The sequence below is a fragment of the Thermobia domestica genome, chromosome 12 (assembly GCF_964235325.1).
Source record: "Thermobia domestica chromosome 12, izTheDome1.hap1.1, whole genome shotgun sequence".
NCBI lineage: Eukaryota > Metazoa > Arthropoda > Insecta > Zygentoma > Lepismatidae > Thermobia > Thermobia domestica.
In genome coordinates this window covers 83,114,039-83,137,710 of record NC_137465.1, presented here as the reverse complement: position 1 = coordinate 83,137,710, position 23,672 = coordinate 83,114,039, and the positions used below count along the sequence as shown (strand labels likewise).

Here is a 23,672-nt window from a genome sequence, read left to right as displayed (position 1 = left end):
ATACATTAAGAACAATCTTCTCAAATATCAGAAATTCACATTTTAACTTGTAAACACGTGTTCTAGAAAATTATGTCACTGACACTAATTTTAAAAAAATCAACAACAATATTTATGTGTTGCTGAAAATATGTTCTACAAATCTACGGCGCATGGGGAATAGATCTTTTCACGAAATGTCACTTTTTGCAACTTTCAAGAAATATTACATTGTTGAATAACCAGAAAACGTATTTGCTTCTTTATAATGTCACTTTTGATTACCACAACTAACTATAAATTCGACGCTGCGAATTGTCAAAGTTCTGTGGAACTGCAGCTGAATTCTTAACTGATCTTCTTGTTCGTCTCTGTATGACATGTTGAAGCCAAATCCCAATAATCTACGCGATCTCATCGTTAGTTACGTTTACGTTTCTCTTGTGTTACACAGTTTCTGAAAATAAAAATAATAGGCAGCGTTTAATAACATAATAACAGCAGGGAATGATTAAAGATCAATTATTACATCTTAAACTTATATTATATATTATATTAAACTTATAAACTTATATTAAATATTTAAAATGTTTGTGTAGGACCTACAGCAACTTGTGAAGACAATATTGTGTTACAAAAGTAACATCCTGAAGAAAATGTAAATGGCAAGGAAGACAACAGCTACAGCTGAAAGTGACATACCTTAGACTGTAGCTTAATTACGGACGTTGTAACATGTTGAAGCGGTCGCACATTTATTTTTAAAAAGTATAGCATCTTATAAATATTAAACCTAATATTAAAATAATAATAATAATAATTTGAAAACATGTGGCAGCATTTGAGTTGATGAAGAACTAGCGTCTCATTCCGAATGCTCTGATCTCAAATCTGGACCCGATCATCCTTTTTCCCTCACTCGTACCAGGTGAATGCCGAGGTGGTTACTAAGGCCTTGATGACCGCTACCTTGCTTGATTTCTTTTCCCACGGAGCAGGCCATACATATTACTTTGCCTTATACAAATGAATAATTTTGATAACGTTGCATTGCAAAGAATACAAAAAATCGCGAATATAGGAATGAATCATGAAATGCTCAAAAAAACTACCAACATGACAGAACAATTCAGTAAAAGGATGAAATGAAAGGTAAGGGGGGAAGAAACAAGGAATGTCCATGTGTGTGCTTTATCGGGTACTTTGTCCTATGTGATGGTGACTTTTGGTACTATTTGCCTGTATATATATATACATCCGTAGATGTAAAAATATCTATGTAAAAACAGGCAAAAGATTTGATTAAGCCTATGCCTTTTTACGAGGTTTTCAATATTAAAACACCGTTTTCTCAAAAATACAATTTTGTGACATTCCTTCTATTTTCCCCTTACCCTTCAAATATACTCTATACATGTTCAACTCTCTCTTCCACGGACACTTAAATGGAACGTGTCACTTGAAGATGGGAAAATTGCGCATTTTGCTAAAATAAGGATTTACAAAGTGTTTTAAATGTTATAACAGCGCTTGTAGTACATGCTTTTGGGAAATAAAGTTTACAGGAAGATGATTCTGAGAAGTATTCATGGCACAATAGTATGTATTTAAATCGAAGAAAAAATAAAAAGGGTGCCAGAAAGTTTTTTTTTCAGAATTTAAACATAGTGTATTCCTCTTCAAATGACAACTTCTATGATTCTTTCCACTCTGAATCTAAGGTACGGCTTTTTTAATGCATTCAGTGCATTCAGAGGTCTTACGTTGAAAAAATGGAATCTTAAAGTTTAACGTCCCACGGTTATGCGGTTAGGCTAAGGGAGATGGTGATAATGAGAAATGGTGGAATGAAGCAAGTGGGAGGAAATGGGAGAACCCCGAGAAAACCCACGAGCACGGTATTTGCCACCACAAAGTCCACACGGCGCGAGCTGGGATCGAACCAGGGATCCCAAGCACTGGAGGTGAACGCTCTACCACTAAGTCACCGCGCCCCCGGGTCTTACGTTGAATGTTGTATATCTTAGCGCGAAAGCAACTAATTCGCCCAAGGAAAGTCCAAAATCTAATAAGAACCACTTCCAATCACTTGATCACCTTAATTGCACCAATAATATACCAACGAAAAGCTCAAAAACCCAGGTGGGTTTTTCCGGGCTGGGCCCAATTGGGCAAACCCTGAACACAATACAATACACACACACACACACACACACACACATATATATATATATATATATATATATATATATATATATATATATATATATATATATATATACGCAAATCGCAAAAGAATAATTGTAATCCTTCGGCAAATCTAGTCTGATGGCCCCCTTTAATTTTATATATGCCAGGTGAAATATTTACATGTCGCCTGCCGCAAACCATTTAAGAGACAATAAGAAAATTAGAGAAAGAATTATAATTTTTCAACAATTATTTCGAGCAGCACGCCAATAGTAAACCTGCAGGCAGAATTAGGTAATACTCAAGCAGACTGTTTTACCAAATTTTGACGCATTTCTTGCATCTTCCGGTTTCTTTTTGCAGAGCATGCACTAAACGAAAAGAAATCCTTACGTTTAATATCTTACGGTCATGCCGGTTAGGCTAAAGGAGACGGTGATAATGAGAAATAAAGAAAGTGGGAGGAAACGGGAGAACCCCGAGAAAACCCACGAGAAAGTCCACACGGCGCGAGCTGGGATCGAACCAGGGACCCCAAGCACCGGAGGTGAACGCTCTATCACTGAGCAACCGCGCCCCCCTATGTACTAAATGAGGAGCTCTAAAAGAAAAAGCGAAACAACATCTGTTAGGTGGCCAGTGAAAAAGCACACATGCTATCTGAGTCATGCAGAAGCACAGCAGGGGGGCCCGAGCGACAGCGTAGCGAACAGGCACGTCAGCGACAAGGCAGGGGGGTACGCATAAACGAGGATGGTGCAAAAACATTTACAATATTTGTAATTATTCTTATCTTCAAAAACACTTAATTTCGATCCTTAAAAAAAAAAAACCTTTCACAGCTAATACACGAGTGTTACACCGCCTTTCTTTCTTACCTTTACGGCAGAAAATAGTGTATGTAGGGCTATTGCCTCTGTTCTGAATTTTTCTTCTTTAATAAATCTTTTCCACACTTTGCGCAGTTGATTTTACGCGCTTCACCATACCATGACTCAGTAGAAACTTTATAATCCTTCTCTCTTTATTACACAATTCTTAAAAAAAAAAGTTTACATTACGGCCATCGCAGATGTTCACAACTGACGTATGAACCGGAAATTCATGCCGCTTACTTCTACCCTATTTACATTCAAAATCCATTTCAATAAGCTGTGCAATGATAGAAATAACTTACATTAACACTCTCATTCCTTCACGAAAAATATTTCACATCATATTTTATCTATAAATTTTGTTCTCGGCGTAAACGTCTGCTCGAGAGAACCCAAGAATTATTATAACCCAGTGGTGTATTTAAGGGGGGCTTCCGGGCTTAAGCCCCTTGAAATTGTACTTACTATATTAAAGTAAATGAATTATCTTGGAGAAAAAGTTAGCCAAGCTCTTCTCCCCTGAAAAAAAATCGTAAATACGTCATTAAGGGGGCAGACTACTGAATATTTTTGAAAAACTAATAATTTTTCTTTTGCCCGTTTTTCGTAAGTGGAAAGAGGTAATAAAATGTAACTTACCACAATAATAGATAATGCTATTTTACACCCGAAAATACGGATCAAAAGAATTTTCAGTGTTGCCATCCATAGAAATAACAGTGTGACTAGAATTTGAATTACTCAAAAATCTAGGTAAAGGCAGCGACTAGAAAAATAAACTCAACGGTAATTGATGACTTATCATGCTGTCTATCCTTCTTGTTTACTACTTTTTAAATAATATTTCTATTTATTTTATAAACCTTACATAAATTCTTACAAAATAAATAAGTCATTACAAAATAAATAGAAACATTATTTAAAAAGTAGTAAACAAGAAGGATAGACAGCATGATAAGTCATCAATTACCGTTGAATTCATTTTTCTAGTCGCTGCCTTTACCTAGATTTTTGAGTAATTCAAATTCTAGTCACACTGTAATTTCTATGGATGGCAACACTGAAAATTCTTCCGATTTGTATTTTCAGGTGTAGAATAACATTATCTATTATTGTGGTAAGTTACATTTTATTACCTCTTTCCACTTACGAGAAACGGGCAAAAGAAAAAATATTAGTTTTTCAAAAATATTTAGTAGTCTGCAGCCTTAAAATGGTAATATACGCGCAATTATCCCGTCACCAAAATAGAAATGTACGCGCCTACTCCCTTCGGAAGCATCCCCTCGGCCCCCCGCCTTCACCCTCTCTGACTCGGTTAGATGGCATTCGTGCTTTTTAGTAGCCCCGTAACACAGATTGGTTTGTATTTTTTGGAATTCTTATCAACACATCAGGAATCAGTATAAATACGCAAATCGTAAAAGAATTGTAATTTTTCGACAATTAATTCTGACGGTCCCCTTGAATTTATAAGTGAAAAATTTATACGTCGCTTGGCGAAAATCATTAAATAGACAACAAGAAGGAAAGTAGCGAAAGAATTATATTTCAGTAAGTATTTCGAGCAGTGCTTCTTCCAGACTTGTCTTTGGGAGGGCAGTGGCTCCCCGGAGCAGACCAAAATAATATAATAATAACTAGAATAGCACGAGCAATGCCCCCGGAACATTACTTTTGAAAGAAACACTGCTTTCGAGTGGCACACCAGAAGTAAAAGTGCACGCAGAATTATTATAACCTGTCATAAAAATGGTAATGTACGCATCTTTTTAAACTCTTTACTTTGAGCAAGGCAGTGATATTATGTCAGTACATAGTATTGCCGAATGAGCATTAGCGAGTGTAGGCGGGTTAGAGCCCCGCAGGGCACGTTGTTTTCTCTTTCCTTCTTGGGAACTGTAACTGCAGAAACCGGTTCAGATCAATTGGTCATTGTCACTGCCTTGCCTAAAGTAAAGACTTGCCCGCATATTTTCCCTTTGGAAGCATCCCCTCGCTCCTGCTGACCTCCAACTTCGCAATGCTCTGACTCAGACAGTATTGGTGCGGGAAGCTTCTAGAACACAGGTCCCCCATATAGGTTAATAGGTGTTCCTTTTCTGTACCAAAGTAAAATATTTAATTCACATAGTATTGCCGAGCGAGCGTTAGCAAGTGAAGGCGGGTTAGAGCCCCGCAGGGCACGTTGATTTCTGTCTTTATTACAGATAAATGGGAAGAGGAACCTGTGTTCTACAACCCTGCCTATTGGTGCTTTTTAGTGGCCACGTAGTACAAGCTGATTTATATTTTTTGCACTGTGGTCTTTACGTCATACATCCGGCAACGTATATATACACACGCAAATCATAAAAGAATAACTATACTTTTTCGACAATTACATATGACGCTCCTTTTGAATTTTATCTATTCCATGTGACGTATTTCAAATCGCCTAGCGCAAATCTTTAGGAGCCAATAAGGCTTGTGTATAGCCCGCCCCCCCCAGTTCATTGTCACCGGAACTGGAAGAGTCAGTACTATTACTACTTATATCGAGAACAGAACCCAACCAACCCCTGCGGGGCTTCTAACCCGTTCCTACTACTATTGCTACTAACTACCACTACTACTATTGCTACTAACTACCACTACTACTATTGCTACTAACTACTACTACTACTACTGCTACTATTACTACTACCGCTACTAAAGCTACTACTACTACTTATACTAAAGCTTCCTTACCGCAAGATTTACATCTTAAATCTTTATAACATGCGATTCCGATTCATTATGAACTACTATGAATCGTTAGAATCACTATGATTCGTTAAAAATCACTGGGGGGAGCGGGCTATACTCAATCCGACAATAAAAAGAAAATTATTAAAACAATCTATTTTTCAGCAATTATTTCGACTGGTGAGCCAAAAGTAAACCTTCACGGTTTTTTATGTATAGAGATGAAAAATAGAAATCTAGCATCCCATACCTTTATTAATTTGTAAACATAAATTTCTCGATAATACATAGTATACATGAGAACCCCCTGATCTGCGTTTCTTCTGGGTTCTATTACCATTTCTACATGAAATACCATAAATTTTCTACGTAGTGCAATATAAGAAGTACCCATGTGCACAAGATATGCGATATGCGTTAAATCCCCCCCTCAACACACACAGTCATAGATAAAGTACAAGGGCACTACACATGCAAATATAAAGTACAGGTACGTTCTTTTTTTATTTTCGTATCAGTCGATAAGTAAATAAAAGTCGCTTTGTTACCCCCTTTGTAAGTTCGTACATATTCAGTGAATAATCCCTAAAAGTATGAGCGTCCTGCTTATTCGGGAACTGATGCAGCTTCATGTATACCATACAGACACTCAATCACTTATACAGACAATAAAACTAAATTATTTTATGTAATCGTTATACTTACCGACTTTTCTTGTCTATCTTTCTTTCTTCTTCACTATTAACAGTGTTGAGGTGTGCCACCGACTTCAGAAAAGTCTTCTTTTAGGCTATAAGTGTTGTGTTTGGTAGTTAAACTCAGCTGATTATTTCCGTAAGTTCCCATATATCTTCTTCAGTTAAAGGAATATTACGAGCAATATACATAATCATCGTCTTCAATATTACTTTTTCTATATAAAGATATCTTCTTCAACATGATTGAATATACTGAGATTTATTTTATTTTAGTTATTTATTTTTTAAATATTCCTTCTTGTCTTGACTTCTGAATTCAACATAGCGCGCAAGGAATGCTGGTACCTTTGATAAACAAATGACGGTTGATGTAGCGATGCTAATTAGCAATCTCACACACTGGATATCATAAATTTCAAATTTTTAACAAATATATTTCTTTGGTGCTGCTATAATCAGTATAATGATTGGTAATAATGCTACTACGATACTCTCGTGAGAGAATTTATTCAACATTCGATAAAATATTCTGGAAATAATTCTAAAATATTGCATGAAAATATTTCATTTAAGTTACAGGACAAGATAACAAACACATTTCCATACAAAATTAATAGGAGTTTTAAAAATATTTCGCAGTATGTTTAGTACAAGGGGTCCAGAAGCACGTAAAAAACACAAAATTTACAGGAGAAATGAGTGATGCAAGTACTTAGACGTAACATAATGTATCCAAATCTAACCTAACCTAATATAAATTAACGTAAGCTAACCTGAACTAATTTAAACTAACCTAATATTAGTAGAAATAAGCGAAATTCTATCATTTTTTGGAAAATTATGTGGGACTCCTACACTAATATAACATAAACTAAACTAACCTAACGTAACCTAAACTAGCCTACCTAACTTAAACTAACCAACCCTACCCTAAACTAACCGAATGTGAACAGAAATTACCAAAATAGTAACATTTATTTAGAGAAAAGATCTGGACCCCTTCTGCTAAACATAGGCCAATATTTCTTATATTACGAACAAATTTATTTTTAAAATATTCGAAATATTTTAAAAATTATATTTAATATGTTTTCTTGTAACATAGACGAGCGAGAAACTCATTAACGGGGAGGCTCACAGACACAACCACACACGTACAATACTTGAAAACTCGGGGCTCCAAGTTACCATGGTAGATGGAAATATGTCTGACTCCGGTCAGCAGATATAAACGTAGTATAATGTAGATTTGAGTTTCATGTATTTCCACTCTGCTTTAAGTTTTTAAAATAGTAATTCACAATACGTAATAGTTGACATCCCAATCGGTTTTATTAGTTCTACTTCTGTCGCTCTAATTATTAGAGCTGTCATATCAAGTATTCACATTGAAGTCTTGAAACATGTAGAAAATCAACTAAAAATATGAGTATTCGTACAAGGAGATGCATGAGGAATATGGATTTGGAAAGAAATTTAGAAAATGATGATTCAACATTTGTAATCTACCTAGGTACAGAGTTATTCTAATATGAGTAATCGTACACAATCAAATGTCACATGTCACAATCAAATACAAACAACCACATATGTTAATAAAGGATCTCACAAACTTTTCTTCCATTTCAGCTGATGTTCAGCAACTCCGAATCTTATTACACACGAGAATATCAATGAATGTGCCATCCTCAGCCAAGTGCAGATCTCAATCATTGCCAGGTAATTGCATAACTAACTATAAGCTTGAAACTAATGCACGGTGACCTTCTACGATGAACAGTCTTGTTCAATAAATGTTGGCAAGCCAAGTTGTTTATAAGATCATATCCTTCCTACTTTATGCAGGAATTTCAAATGTTTCACTCTAAATAACAATCTAAACTAACTTAAGGAAATCAAAATTTGTTTCATTTAATTCTAAATATGAGTTTAATGTACATGTTTCCAAGAAAGATACGTGGCCAGAATTTTTCAACAAGACTACATGCCCGAATATATATATGTCACTTGAAATAGAGGAAAGTCATATTGAAATCCCAGCGTAGCTGAAGTCCTTGGAATTGAGCAATCTAAAGGGATAAACAGTGAGTTGAGAAATCAGACAGTACTAATTAACTTATGAAGTAAGAAAAAGCTTTGTACAATACCAAAATAAGTAACAGAAGGCTGCTATATATGTTTTGCTTAAGTTCGCCCGTTTTTTTAGGGTTAGGACATCCTAGAAATGGAAAACTGATCTAGTTTTATTTTTTAGCCTTTCATTAATACGACCAAGTTGCATCGCATTGTTTTCCATTTATCGAGTTCTTAAATTTTTATTAGATGAAGTAGAGGCCATCACATATTATTAAACTATGTTACGTGAAGGATAAAATAAATACAAAGAGTGATATAAAACCAGCGTGAAGTCCTGATTATGCTGAATCAATGACAAAACAAATCACACCTTTAGGGATGGTATCGAGACGAGACGAGACTGTATACAGTCTCGGTCTCGTCTCGGTTGAAAAGTAGCGATCTCGTCTCGAGTCAAAAATCGCCGTCTCTGCCCCGGTCTCGTCTCGGTCAACAGATGCCTGTCTCGATATCGGTCTCGGTCTCAAAGGCCAAGTCTCGGTCTCGTCTCGAAAGTCTCGAAATATAGTATGAAATTAAAATTGTGAAAGTATTATTATCGTAAGTCTGTTTCCGCTTCTTATTTTTTGCCTTCACTCTTGACTTAGAATTATGGTACGATGTAACTCTTCGTAGTAAATTTGCTAGCGCTAATGCTTTCCGTGTGTGTGTGTTCTAGGTTCAATCATCAGTGGGTATAACATACCCGTGATAAAACCCTAACAGTAACTCATATTTTACTTTCAGCAATAGACTTTGTCTTAAATAGCTTCAGTATTGCATATACAATTAAACTCTATTAAATTAACCCCAGTACTATACAGTAGTTTATTTCCTTCCTTTGAATCAGAATTGTTCAATACCTCCTAACGGATAACGCAACACATAGCAGCACAAATGTATTTAATCGTACCGAAATTGGAATTTTACAATTTTTCAGTTATTATCAAAAACATTCTGCTTTGACTGTCATTTTAAAAACAGAATATAATATTTATTATCTTAACAAATAGAGTAAATTATTACTACAATATATTTTGTTTCAAATTGATCAAATGCTTTATTACAGTTTCACATCTCAGTGTTTAATTGACACTTTAAAACAGGAACTTCCTTAACCTTGTGTTGGGAGCTACGGCATTCATCTTTGTTATCTGTGGTCTCGGGTTGGATCACCAAACAAGTTAGATTGAAAATCCGATGTTTCGTATAGTTCACGTCTCACTTTAAGTACATTCTGTTTCTTATACAATTTCATAAGGTCGTAATGCATTACATAAGCATATATCCAGTGCCGTAACATATTAAGCTTATTCCTGAGCTCCCAGCGGTGCATGTGACCTTTATTCGAGAAAACTAATCGTGCGTTCATTATGTTGAAATTTTATATTGATTGAAAATTACTTGCGAAACATGAACATACATGTTATGTTAGTATATAGATAATACGAGCTATATGTGTTTATTTTCTCTGTCCCGGTAGTACGAGTAATTCTTAACTTTCTAATTTTCTTTTCTATTAATTTTCGTAGCTTTGTTGCAATATGAAGTCAAAAATATTTTTTTCGCTGTACGAATTTCGTTAAATTTTGGATCCGTTTTTCCCCTACCTCACCCAGTAAAATTTATATATATATGAACTTTAGAGGTAGACTATGCTAAGTCACTTTCTGTTCGAAATTGATTTAATAATACTTTTTTAATAGACTATGTTCTTTCTAGTGATGTAATAATATAAGTCTAAAAGCATCCTATTACTTTTAGTCTGGTGGCAGAGCAAGAGAACCTTGCATTTTGGGGTGACCAAGGTCTTTTGATGTTTTCTTATAGATTTTGATGTGCTGAATCCAAAACTGTCGGGTGCAACTCTGGCACCCTTGAGCATTTCCCACAAAACTCACTAACGATTTCCCCTCCGCCCTTTTTATTAAAAAATCGTTGACTTCGGAGAAATTATCTGTAACTTCTACAGTATTTAACGTAGAATAACGGTTGAGACCTTGTTATGCTTCTATCGGAACAGTCTTTCCAACTATGTTAATCACTTGGGCTGCGACGAATAGAAAAGGGAAATAAAATGGGAAATTCTGGAAAATTCCCTCCCAAAGCATCTTTCAGCCCTTAAAGTACAAAAGGGATGGCGTGTATCTCCTTCCGATAGAAATATTTTCAATTTTCATGAACTTTCTATCTTTACCATTTCCCATTAAACTCATGATTTCACATCATCTATATTAAAAATGGTTCATTGCGGGAAATGTACCTTGAACTTCTATACAAATTAACAAAGAATAATGTTTCATCCCTTTATGCTTCTGTTCGAATAATCTTTCCAACGATATCAGCCCTTAGGGCAACATTTGCAATTTCAAGACATTTTTATTAAGTACGAATGTAATGTATTTAGACTGTTCCAAAATTTTCTATTATCAGTAAAGTGTATTAATAAATCGTACGTTAAAAAATATTTTTGTAACTTTCTTCGATTTTTATGATTTTGATTAAAATGTAGCATCTGTAGTTCGAGAGGTTTCGCACGCTTAGAAAATGAATGTTCTAGTGGTATTCTAAAAACCACACTTATCTGTAAAAAAATGGTTATTCAAGATAAACTTACATAATGACTTAAGTATGTCATATTTATTTGTAATATTATTCCTCACCACTTTCTTCACTCTCGTCAGCGTCGTTATGTGAGTACGGGTTTAGTTTGGTGTAGCATCTACCATCCAAGTATTGAACAAGGTAGTTTACCTACACAACTACATCTTCTTGTTGAACAAGGTTTTTCTGACGAACAGGAACATTTGATGAGGTGAAGTACATCGGCAGGAGCTGGCTCAACATTTGGAGGAAGCATAACTGGCCTTAACGATTTGTTAGTTTCATCACGTGTCCATCCATAACAAGTTGAATGAACATTTGGTGGGTCTGCCCTGTCTGCACTCAGCCAAATTAGCATTTGTAGATGTTCGGGCTTTACATTTAGTTTAAAAGCTTCCGACGTCGGTGGAAGAGAGCAAAGTAGTGGGGCTCTTGTGTGAGCAGATGCAGTTTTTTTTCTTCCAAACGTTAATACGAACTTCTATCATAAACTTCACAACACGTAGCTACAAAGTCAGTTACTTCTTGTTCTATATCACTGGTTGTATCTTCCTGAGACCCCAATTTTTTCAAGCTAACTCCTTTTAACACTTGTTTAATGGCTGTTGATTTTCTTGTATTATAGACACCATATTCAGGACTGACTTCAGGACTCCTAATGATCGACTTTACAAACTCGAAATCTATTCTCTGTGCTCTGTACACTGAATAAACTTGAGATGCAAGTAATACTAGAGTTGGCACTTCTTTTACTGAGAAATGTTGGGGCATTGGTGGCTTTTTTGGCCCTGTGTACCGGTGTACAGGCACTCCACTAGTCACACGTTCCTTCATTTCTTTCTTTGTAATGCGACAAATTTTGTTACTGTTGCAACTCCATGACTTCTCCACTTAAGTTATCAGCAGTGCCATACTGTGAGTTTGACGTAGGCCATTTTGAGATGAAATATACGTGTTGAAGTTGTCACCAACAGCTTGCACAAATCCGTCTGTTGAGGGATTAAGTCCTTGCAAAGTTGGTGCTTTGCTGGCTTCTGCTGCAGCTGACGCTTTAAATCTTAGGGTCTCACTGTAACTACAAGTGACTCCAAACTTATAGAATTCGTCAGTGAGACGTTTGCTGTTCAGAAGCATAGCAAGAGCAATCTGGAGAGTAGTTGGCTGCCTTGTCAATGCTGCAGTTACGATATTGCAGGTAGTTTCCATTGAGTATTGCAGGTAGCTCAGTAATTCCAAACATCTCTAATAGGGAAAGTAAAGTTTCACTAACATTATTTTTAATATTGTCTTTAGAGAGGGTTGTTTCGTAACTTTTCAATCTATCATCAGGCTTCTTCACTTCATTCATTATCTTTGTACTTAGTTCTTTTATTGTTTCTCCATCATCGTCATCATCTTCGGTAATATTCATGGCAAGAGCAGCTTGATTTTTAAAGGCAAGAATGCTGGATACACCAGGAGAGGACAATACTAGAAGGTCTTTACCTATTCTTTCCTGAACATCTCTTATAATTGCAAGACGATCAGTTCTAGATCCACCGTTCTGTTGATAAAGATGGTAAACTTCGATGGGGTTCCAAATACGAGAAGCGTCCTCTTTTAAAGCTGTCGTGACTGCGTTGATTCCATTTCCGTCACTTCCTTTATTTATGCTGCGTTTCAGTGAACAAATTTTAGCTGACTTACTGTGCAAAAATTGATAGTAACAGTCTTTGTGGTAACGAGCGTCTGCCGCATGTAGATCTCCAACAGCTCCATTTACAAGCACTCGTACAGCTTCGGATAATTCGTCATTTCTAACATCACATATTTTGAGGATAGCTTCTTGAGGTTGCCCTGGACAATCGACCGTTCTAAGAAGGTGATATCTGCACCATCGACTTGGATTTTTTGGATCAGAATCGGAACAGATCTCTCCACAGAATAGACAGTCAGTAGGAAAATTGAAAGGTTTTGCGTCTGATCTTCTAATCCGTTTCACCTGTGGTTCAGAGGAGGTTGAAGTTGACTGTCTTTGGCTTTCTTGATATGCCACTGCGAAGTATATGTTGATACGCAGTACTTATGAAAGTATACTGGCACATTTTCCTCAAGAGAAATAAACCGTCCGTCACGTCTAAGACTACTTGCCAACATAATTGATCGAACTTGAGCTGGTCCTCCAGTTATAAGCCACTCTTGTGTTTTCTGACATGTGAAAATGTACTTCTTTTCATCCGCCGTGCTTTTAAAAAGAGCACTATGAAACACTACTTTGAAACGTGTTAACACGCATAAAACAGTAATAGTTTATTCACTTGGCACTAGTCAGCTGTAAACTCATCCACATGATAACTAAAAACTGTTATGTCTATGTGATGGCTGCTACCTGTAGATATATAAAAAGGTTGAATTAATAACGATGAAAAAATAAAAGGAAATTTAAACATTAAGATTCATGAACTTTTAGCCAGGAATCGTAAACTAAACTTAAATTGTTAAAAACAAAAGCGAATACAAGTGCTAAATATATCCTACTGCCCAAATTATATGAGGAAGATAATTGTACCATTTATTGTGTTACTTATCAATTCTACAAATGTAAATTCCTTTTAAATTTTAATTATTAAAATGTGTATCGCACGGTTCCAGTTCACGTGTGTACGGTTATTTTCAAATGTAGAAAGTTCATGAAAATATAAAAATATTTCTTTCGGAAGGAGATACACCCCATCCCTTTTGTACTTTAAGAGCTGAAAGATGCTTTGGAAGGGAATTTTCCGAAATTTACCATTTTATTTTAGTTTCCTGTTCATTGCAGCTCCAAGTAATTAACATTGTTGGAAAGACGGTTCCAATAGAAGAATAACAAGGTCTGAACCGTTATTCTACGTTAATTACTATAGAAGTTACAGATAATTTCCCAGAAGTCAATAATTTTTTGGTAAAATACTAATGATGGGAAATTGTGAGTTTTGTGGGAAATGTTCAAGGGTACCAGGGCAGTATCCTTCCTAATATTGTTTGCTAGTGTCGAAAGTTCCTGAAAAAATAAAAATATTTTCTTTCCGGATGGAGATTCGATGTACGGCTCTTGAATATTAAGAGCTGAAAGATGCTTTGGGAGGGAATTTTCCAGAATTTCCCATTTTATTTGCCTTTCCTATTCGTCGCAGCCCAAGTGATTAACATAGTTGGAAAGACTGTTCCGATAGAAGCATAACAAGGTCTCAACCGTTATTCTACGTTTATTACTGTAGGAGTTACAGATAATTTCCCAGAAGTCAATAATTTTTTGGTAAAATACTAATGATGGGAAATTGTGAGTTTTGTGGGAGATCTCCAAGGGTACCAGGGCGGTATCCTTCCTAATATTGTTTGCTAGTGTCGAAGTCCCTGGAAAAATAAAAATATTTTCTTTCCGGATGGAGATTCGATGTACGGCTCTTGAATATTAAGAGCTGAAAGATGCTTTGGGAGGGAATTTTCCAGAATTTCCCATTTTATTTCCCTTTCCTGTTTGTCGCGGCCCCGAGTGATTAACATAGTTGGAAAGACAGTTTAATTAGAAGCAGAACAAGGTTTGAATTTTTATTCTACGTTAACTACTGTAGGAGTTACAGATAATTTTCCCGAAGTCAACGATTTTTTAATAAAAAGGGCAGAGGGGAAATCGTTAGTGAGTTTTGTGGGAAATGCTCAAGGGTGCCGGCGTTGCACCCGGCAGTTTTGGATTCAGCACATCAAAATCTATAAGAAAACCTCAAAAAACCTTGGTCACCCCAAAATGCAAGGTACTCTGCAAATCTTATGGACTGGCTGCCAGACTATTTGTTACTACTTACTGTTAGTATAGTTTGAAAAACAGTACTATACGTCTTACTTAAGGAACCGGTTTTTCGCTTCTCCTCTAAAATTACGAAATTATAACTTGCTTTAGTTTATCTCTGAGGTCCAGATATAATAAAATCATAACCATAATCATAATCAACCATTATTAACCCACTGCTAGATGAAAGTCTTTCCAAGTCTTCTCTACAACTATTTATCTTGAGCAATTCTTTCTCAGGTTACTCCCCAGTTGTTCTTGATTTCGTCAAACCACCTTGCACAAGAACGTTTTCTAGGCTGTTTTTATCTCGTGGTATCCTGTCTAGAATGTTTATGTTCATCGATCATAATTTCTTGCAATATGTCCAGCACATTTTCCAGTCCATATTAAAAATCATTTCGTTAGTACCAGTCATTAGTTGCCAAATAATTCATTTTAACTGTATATATTTCTCCTACAAATAGTTCAAATCCGCTACTTTTGAAGCACAGACACGATATTTTTTGATCTTCGAATGTGACAACATTGACTCAATGATTTAAATCAACACAATATGAGGACTCCATTTGGTCTAGTGGCTAGCACGCATGACTTCGGTTCGTGTGGTCCCGAATTAGATTCCCGGTGGGAGTACAGTTGAACGACCGGAGTGGTACGGATTCCATTATAATCATTAGCTTCGGTCTCCTTTAGACGCCCTAGCATAATCGTGCGACATTAAACGAAAACAAAACAAACCAAAAATCAACACAATGTATATTACTAACTGTAAGTCCTTGAATAACTGCATACAGCTATGGTATGAGGTAGTCGGTGGTCAAAATAAAACAAGTGAAATGTAACTGGGGTGTAATTAGAACTTTTAATTAACCATGGTTTGTGTACATCACGATTAAGGCTTAGGGGAACAACTAGGGTTACTGAAAAGTTATCAGTTACATTTATTTTCAGTTACAATTTGCATTTACGAGATGTATTGCTGGAACGAAAACTTTGACATTAACATTAACATTATAAAGACTACGAAAAACATCGTCTTTTGAAAACATTCTTGCACCATAAAACAAATTACGAGTAATTTTAAAATGCTTTGCAGTTTAGCTACGTTATTTGCACTACATTTAGAATAATATTTAGGAATTTATTTAAGTTGGCAACACTACGTAGAAAAATGAAACTCCGACTTGTAATTAAAACCACTAAAAAATATTGTTGTAATGGTATAGAAGCAAACTAAAGCAATAATCATTATAAAAATTTAACATAAATTGGTTATTTTAAGCAGTACAACAATCACTATCCATGTGTTTGGTATCTCTAAAACGGTTTGAAATAACAATTGTTGTAAATGACCTTATGTAGACTTAAGTCTTTTGGAAGCATGTACATGATGAGACGTGATATGTCAGCACGTTTTCGAAGTGAAGTCTTTAGAAAAAGTTAAATTTTTCATTTCTTGTAACTTTGATCCTTCATTCATTCGAAATACATTATACCATGATCATAGTATTTGACGCTAAGATACAAATGATGCGCATTGCACCGACTATGCCATTTGAGTTATTAGAGATATCCAAAATGTTGATATTGGCGATACTATATTGTCCCTTGTTAGACTGAATAATGTATGTGGTATTGTGGTTTTATTTAATATCTAAATTAGAAATAGGTAATACCTTACATAGTGCGATTTTTGAAAATACAACTTTATTTTGCGTTGGCAACACTGCTTGCAGAGTATCTAGAAGAAATTTTCCTTTAATATTCCACACAACATAGTACAAATTTTCAACATTTTAAATATATATATACATCCTCACGGCATTGTCAAGGCTCTGTATTGGTATTTTACATTTAAAATTGCAACCGTGTTTCTCGCAGCCGTATACGGTTGTCAGAATATCACCCTTGTTCTTCGCGCGCAGAGTCATTCGAAGGACTGAAAACGTACTCTGTACACAAACAGTTTATGGTTGTGAACTCGGAAAACCTGGTACTTCTGCTTGTCAAGGTCAAAAAGTGGGAGAAAAAAGGATGTGTAGAATTTAAAGAGGGTGCAACAGTGACTGATACTTGTAAGAAACATATTCATTTGTAGTTCGTGCACATTCCGCCTGTAGCGCTACTGCGGCACAACGTATATTGTAACTCTATAACTCTTGTATAGCGCTAGTAGATCTATTGGCGTAACTGACGACCGAAACTATGTTGTCAGCTCTGACTGCGATAAGACATTTCTGTACTGGTTTTGCTTTTCTTTTTTCTCCTTTGTCATTTGTGAGATGCCAAACATGTTGTTTTTGCTTGTTGCACGCGCTGAACAGGTTCCTGCCGAGCGAAGTATTTAAGAAGTTGACTACATATTCTTGTTTACGATAGAAATATCATAGGTACTTTGAATTATAATGGGTTTTAAATTGGTAAACTGTTGAAAAAATGCGAAAATGAGGCTGTACTTGTAAATGTAAATAGCTACTGACAGTGTTGGTTAAAGATTTTCTCGTGGAAGAATTTCATTACACTAGAGGTGAAAAACAGACGTCCATTTTAGACAGCCCCCCACTCCACCTTTTCAGACTCAATCGGAAATGGTCTCAATCGTCTGAACAGAAATGTGTGGGCGTAATTTTCGTTTGTACACAATTAGGGGCGCCGCCAGAACGAAAACAAAGTGGAGGCTGTCTAAATAGTAGCCACCCACCATGTCCAATTCAATCACAAATTGTTGCAATCGTTTCTAAATCGTTTGAACAGAAATGTGCAGGCGAAATTTTCGTTTGTATACAATTAGAGGCGCCGCCAGAACGAAAAAAGTGGGGGCTGTCAGGATGGTAACCCCTCCACCATGTCCAATTCAATCACAAACTGTCGCAATCGTTTCTACATCGTTTCTACAGAAATGTGCAGGCGAAATTGTCGTTTGTACACAATTAGGGGCGCCGCCAGAACGAACACAATGTGGGGGCTGTCTGAATGGTAGCCCCTTCACCATATCCAATTCAATCACAAATAGTCGTAATCGTTTGTACACCGTTTGTACAGAAATGTGAAGCGAAATTTTCGTTTGTACACAATTAGGGGCGCGCCGAAACGAAACAAAATATATGCTGCCTTATTGGTAGCACCTCCCCTACGTCCGATTCAAAAGAAAATCATCTCAATTGTTTGTACAATGTTTGTACAGTAATGCGCAGGCGAAAGTTTTGTTTCTGCGCTATCAGATGCGCTGATAGAAGGAAAAGAAAGGGGAGCTAAGTGCTAGCCCCACCATTTTCGATTGAACCACAAATTGTCGCGACCGTTTATACATCGTTTGTGCAGAAATTTGCAGGCAAAATTTTCGTTTGTACTAAATAATATACGGATGTGAGTATTTTTAATATTTGAACTAGAATTGAAGAAAAGGGATGGGGATTTTAATTATTGTAATTATGTATATATCTCGGGATTGCTCGAAATTGGAGATATGAAAGTTGTTATTTCGACTTCTCGTTTCAAATGTTACCATATTCATTAGTGCAGATAAAATCACATATAACTTCCACGAAAATTTCGGTTTATATCTCATTGGATTTGAAATAAAACATATTTTCAATGACGTATACACCGTGTCACCATTTTATATCTACTTAATAAATAACACAAAATAAGTGAGTGGTATCTTTTTAATAAATCAACACTTATTTACCTCAACTAATATGTTTCAGTTGTCGACTTTCTTCTGTGTTTGGCTTCTGGAACATCTCTTTTGAGTCTCCAACAATTATCAGCTAGCATTTTTGAACTCCACTCTCACTGGCATCTCTTCTCCATGGAGGAAATTTCCTGATGAAAACGTTCCCCATACTCATCACTAACAGCACCAAGGTTTTCAGGAAAGAAATGCCGGTGGGAGTCTAGAAAGTGAACTTTAAAGGACATGTTGCAGTCCATTTCTTTGAATGATTGCAGGAAATCACTCACAATTTCACGGTAATTTGGGGCTTTCTTCTTTCCTAAAAAATTCTCTGTTAAACATTTTAATGAGCGCCAAGCTGCTTTCTGAATCAGTGTTAAGAGATCCTCAAATTTTTGGTCACGAATCAAACATCTTATTTGGGGGTCTACAAAAATCCCTAGCGTCAGTAACCCGAGGAAATTTTTCCTTGAGGTAACAAAATCCTGCATTAGTTTTGTAAATTGCCTTAACAAAGTTTTTGAAGATCCCCAACTTTATGTGAAGAGGAGGTAGAATAATCTAATCAGGGCTCACCAGTGAGGAATAAACAGCATTCTTCTGTCCAGGAGTTAATACATGCGTTGGCCATTCCTTCTTGATGTAATGACTTTTAAATCACAGGATACGGTCCACTTGTATTTCTCATACTGAATTCTTTCTAACACTATTTCGATGTTGTCATAGGTTTCCTTCATATTAGTTGCATAAGCCAAAGGCACTGAAGAAATTTGTTGCTATTGTACAAAAGGACAGGCTTAAAACTAGTTTTGGAAGAGTCAATAAACAACCTCCACTCTGTACTTATATGTGCATGTCCAAGTGTATCCATCACAGCACAGACATTATTACAATACACTAAATCATTTTCTTGAGAATAATAGTTTTGAAACTCTGTATGAAGGTTTCGAAAAATACACACTTTAGTGTCACGGTGGAGCAGATTCCAGCCCTTAAGTCTAGAAGCAAGAAGTTCTGTTTGTATTTTGGACAGTTTTAAATCCCGTACGAGATCTTTTAGTTATCAGATGAAGATCCAATGTAGATGTGCTTCCTACATAAGTAGGATCATCTTCTTCATTTGGAACTTCAGTAGTTGCCTCAAGTACGTAATCCTCATTTACCGTAAGATGAGCAGGAGGTACTAGTACAGGTAATTCTGCACTGTGTGGAACTGGCCTAATTCCTGATGGCAAATTAGGGTACTGTACTGTGTAGTTAGATTTACTGGTTATTTCTTTTATCTGTGTCATACAAAAGTAGCAGTCTGAAGAATGATCTTTTGTTTCCCTCCAGATCATCGGTACTGCGAAGTTCATATTTCGTTCACCATTTGCCCACCCAGTCAGACGTTTCACGCAAGTACAACAAATGTAGTGAGGAGCGAAATTCTTATCTTGGTCTCCTACACAGCAACCAAAATATAACTGCTAACACTTCCTCACAAGTGGAGTAAAACATCGACGTTGCGATTTAAATGTCAGCTCCCCAAATACATAACAGAAATTGTCCGGTTGATTTACACACTTCCTCGGCATCTTGTATCCTGCAAGGTATCACACACACATACACACAGGAATCTACACTCCATCAAATTCCCACAACATCCCTCTAGAAATTCCCTCATACAAAAATGGAGACATGGTGTACACATCATTGAAAATATGTTTTATTGGAAGTTCAATGAGGTATAAACCGTGATATATTGTAATTTTCGTGGAAATTATATGTGTTGAACACCGACCCGACCCGACCTGTGACCCGAATTGATTGACCCGACTCGACAACCCGACCCGAGCTGACCTGAGTTGACCAGAGTGACCCGACCCGAGGTGACCTAACCCGACAACCGACCCGAGGTGACCTAACCCGACAACCGACCCGAGTGACCTGACCTTACAATCTAACCAGTTTGAGAGAACTAGAACCTTACAAAGCTGCCATCAGAAAAAAATGCTGGTCAATTCGTATGCATAAACCATTGTTTCGGCTTTTTTATTTGTTGTATAATTATCCTCCTTCTCCTCAGTGTTCTGCCATTAATGACAGGCCAGTTTCCGTGAATTAGGAAGAAGCTTCCATTTTTGCGATTTCTCGCTAATATCTTCGTCGCAACTCAACATAATGTACCACCCTTCCTATTACAATCTATCAATTGCAACCTTCTTACACACTCTCGCTCTCCTGATATCACCCCCTTTACTACATTTCTAAGAATCCAATCCCTTAGCAAGGTCGAAACTTGTGATCCGTCCATTTTTTCGCTTCCTTATATCGTCCAATGTTGCTCTCGTCTCTTGCATTTTTCAATATTTCCTCTCTACCCTGCTAAACTTCTCTATTTTCCTCCACATCCAAATTTCCAAGGTTAAAATTTAGGCAATCAACTTCGAAAGTCAAAATAAAATTTGAAGTTCTAAAGACAAAATGATTTTCTAGTAACGAATGTATATAGAACTTCTTTTATTTTTTTTTCTGTGTAATAAACAAAAATTTCATCACGTTAACATACGGATTTTGCCATTTAAAAACAGCGTTGCTGTCTGATAGAATCATAAGGAACTCATCATCATCATAGGTATTCTGCCTTTATTGGCAGGTCACTTGCTGCAGCTGAGAAGCTTCCATTCTCCACGGTCCTCCGCTAACCTTTTCGTCTTCGCGTATGATCTTTCTGTTCTCATATCATCCATTAATTGTAGTTTCCTTCTTCCTCTCCCTCTCTTTCCCACCTCTAGCACGTCCCTCATGATACAATCTTTTCTTAGTCAATGTCCCAACCAGTTTCTCTTCCTCTTCCTAATAATATATAAAAGTGTTCATTTCTCACCCACCATTTCTAACACTCTCTCATTCGTTTTCCGCTCGACCCAACTAATTCTTTCCATTCTTCTCCACACCCACATTTCTAAGAATCCAGTCGATTTTCGTCACCTTTACGTAATGTCCATGTTTCCGCCCCATACAACACAACACTCCACACGAAGCATTGTATGAGTCTTTTTCTCAACTCTTTGTTCAAGGTCCCACAAAACAGACTTTTCTTTCTTTTAAAGGCTTCTTTCGCCATTCCTATCCTTGCTTTTATTTCACGTTCGCATTTCATGTCATTACTAAGAACACTACCCAGGTATCGAAAACTATTCACTTGTTCTATTTTCTCCCCGTAAGGAACTAATTGCACTGAAATATCATTCTGTAGGGAATTACCTTTTAATTTTTTCTTGATTAATTTATCTAGAAGATATTTGCAGCGTTATATAAAATCAGCGAGTAATTTAGCGTCGAGAAAGTCAAATCACTACAGCAGCAGCAATAATAATAATAATAATCTGAAGGTGAGTAACAAAGTTCTGTCTGTTTTTGTGGAGGTCTGTGTTCAATTGGCCCTCACACCGTGAGTTGAATGCGAATTGAGATAAGGCGAAGATTAGTTGTTGGATGAGACGAGACGAGACAGAATTTTCATGAAGGGGTACGATATGAGACAGAGCTCTTTCAATAGAAACATATGTACTTTTCGAGACGAGACTACCTTCCGGACACATTTTCAAGACGAGAATGCCCCAAACCTGGTCTTGTGAGCAACATTAGTAAGTATATCCAACATAGTACCTGGTTGCGGCTGTTGAGATACACCGTGAACGTGCGTAAGGACAGAGTGAACATGGGACCTTCACAGAGCGTCATAAGGGCTTGTTTGCTGTGCGAGTTCAAATTGCTGCTCCACGGGGCGGAAGATATGACAGGCCTTTGGTGAGGGTGTCGTGACTACGCGGAGAATGCACCGGTAGGGCGGTTTAAGGATGGTGACGAATCACTCGAAGACGCACCACGTGCCGGAAGACAAACAGATGTTCAAAATAAAGATATTCAGGCAGCAATTGACGCGAAGACAGACATGTGAGGAACTGGTACTACAATTCAGTGTGAGTGGAGAAACCATTCGGCACCACCACCATCAACTTGGGAAGCACTGCAAGTTGGGTTGATGGGTCCTATATGATTTGACTTGGGGCCAGAAAACAACGCGAGCAGACACCTGTGTTTCTTTGGTGTCTCGTGTGAGGAAGGAGCAATTTCTGGACAGAATGTTGACATGTGATGGGAAGTTGGTCCTGTACGAAGCTCGACGGCGCCGTCATCGTTGGTTAGCATCCCATGAACCGGTTAAAAAACAGCCCAAGCCAGCACTACACCAGAATAAGGTTGTCCTGTGCATTTTGTGGACTGCTTGCGGCATCGTCCATCGGGGACTGCTACCAGCTAGCCAGAGCATCAATGCAACTGTGTACTGTCACTCTCTGAATCCAGCACTTCTGAATCGCAAAGGGGTCCTTCTGTTACAAGGCAACGCTAAGCCCCACGTGGTTAAGATGACCCAGGACACCATTCTACGCCTTGGATGGGAAACACTATTGGTTCCGCCATACTCCACGGACATTGCACCGTCCGATTATCACCTGTTCCATTCCTTAGACAACGCCAGTTCAAATCGCTAGTAGAGGTTCAATATGCACTTGATACCTTCTTCACTTCACGTCCCACCAAATTCGACTGCGATGGACCATAGCCTTCCAGAACTTTGGCAGAAAGTCGTTGATGCTGATGGAAACTATTTTTGATATTCCAGGTACGTCTTAGGTTACATACCAATGTTGGAAGGTGTTGGTGAAAAGGCGGCGGAACTTTCTTGGTCACTCTTAAAGTAATAATAATAATAATAATAATAATAATAATAATAATAATAATAATAATAATAATAATAATAATAATAATAATAATGTTTCCTGCCCAAAGGCAGATGATTGACCCGAAGGTCCATGGGTATTGATTCCAGCTCGTACCAAGTAAGTTTTCTGGTGGACAAACACCGTGTGCATGGGTTTTCTCGGTGTTCTCCCATTTCCTTCCACTTTCTTCATTCAACCACTTCTTGTATTTCTCATAATCACTGT

The 23,672-nt window shown here is 37.0% G+C and overlaps 1 protein-coding gene across 8 annotated transcripts in view; it reads left to right on the top strand.

Moving 5' to 3' along the window:
* Nucleotides 1-23,672, top strand: part of LOC145666536 (zwei Ig domain protein zig-8-like) — a 1,346,876-nt gene that overhangs the window by 96,424 nt on the left and 1,226,780 nt on the right. For 7 of the 8 annotated variants that reach the window (XR_014127771.1, XM_081733844.1, XM_081733846.1 and 4 more), the window contains exon 2: nucleotides 8,099-8,188. The exons of the other annotated variant lie outside the window; for it this stretch is intronic. The gene's annotated coding sequence lies outside the window, so the exon portion shown is untranslated. The remainder of the gene's footprint in view (nucleotides 1-8,098; nucleotides 8,189-23,672) is intronic. 8 annotated transcript variants of the gene reach the window in all.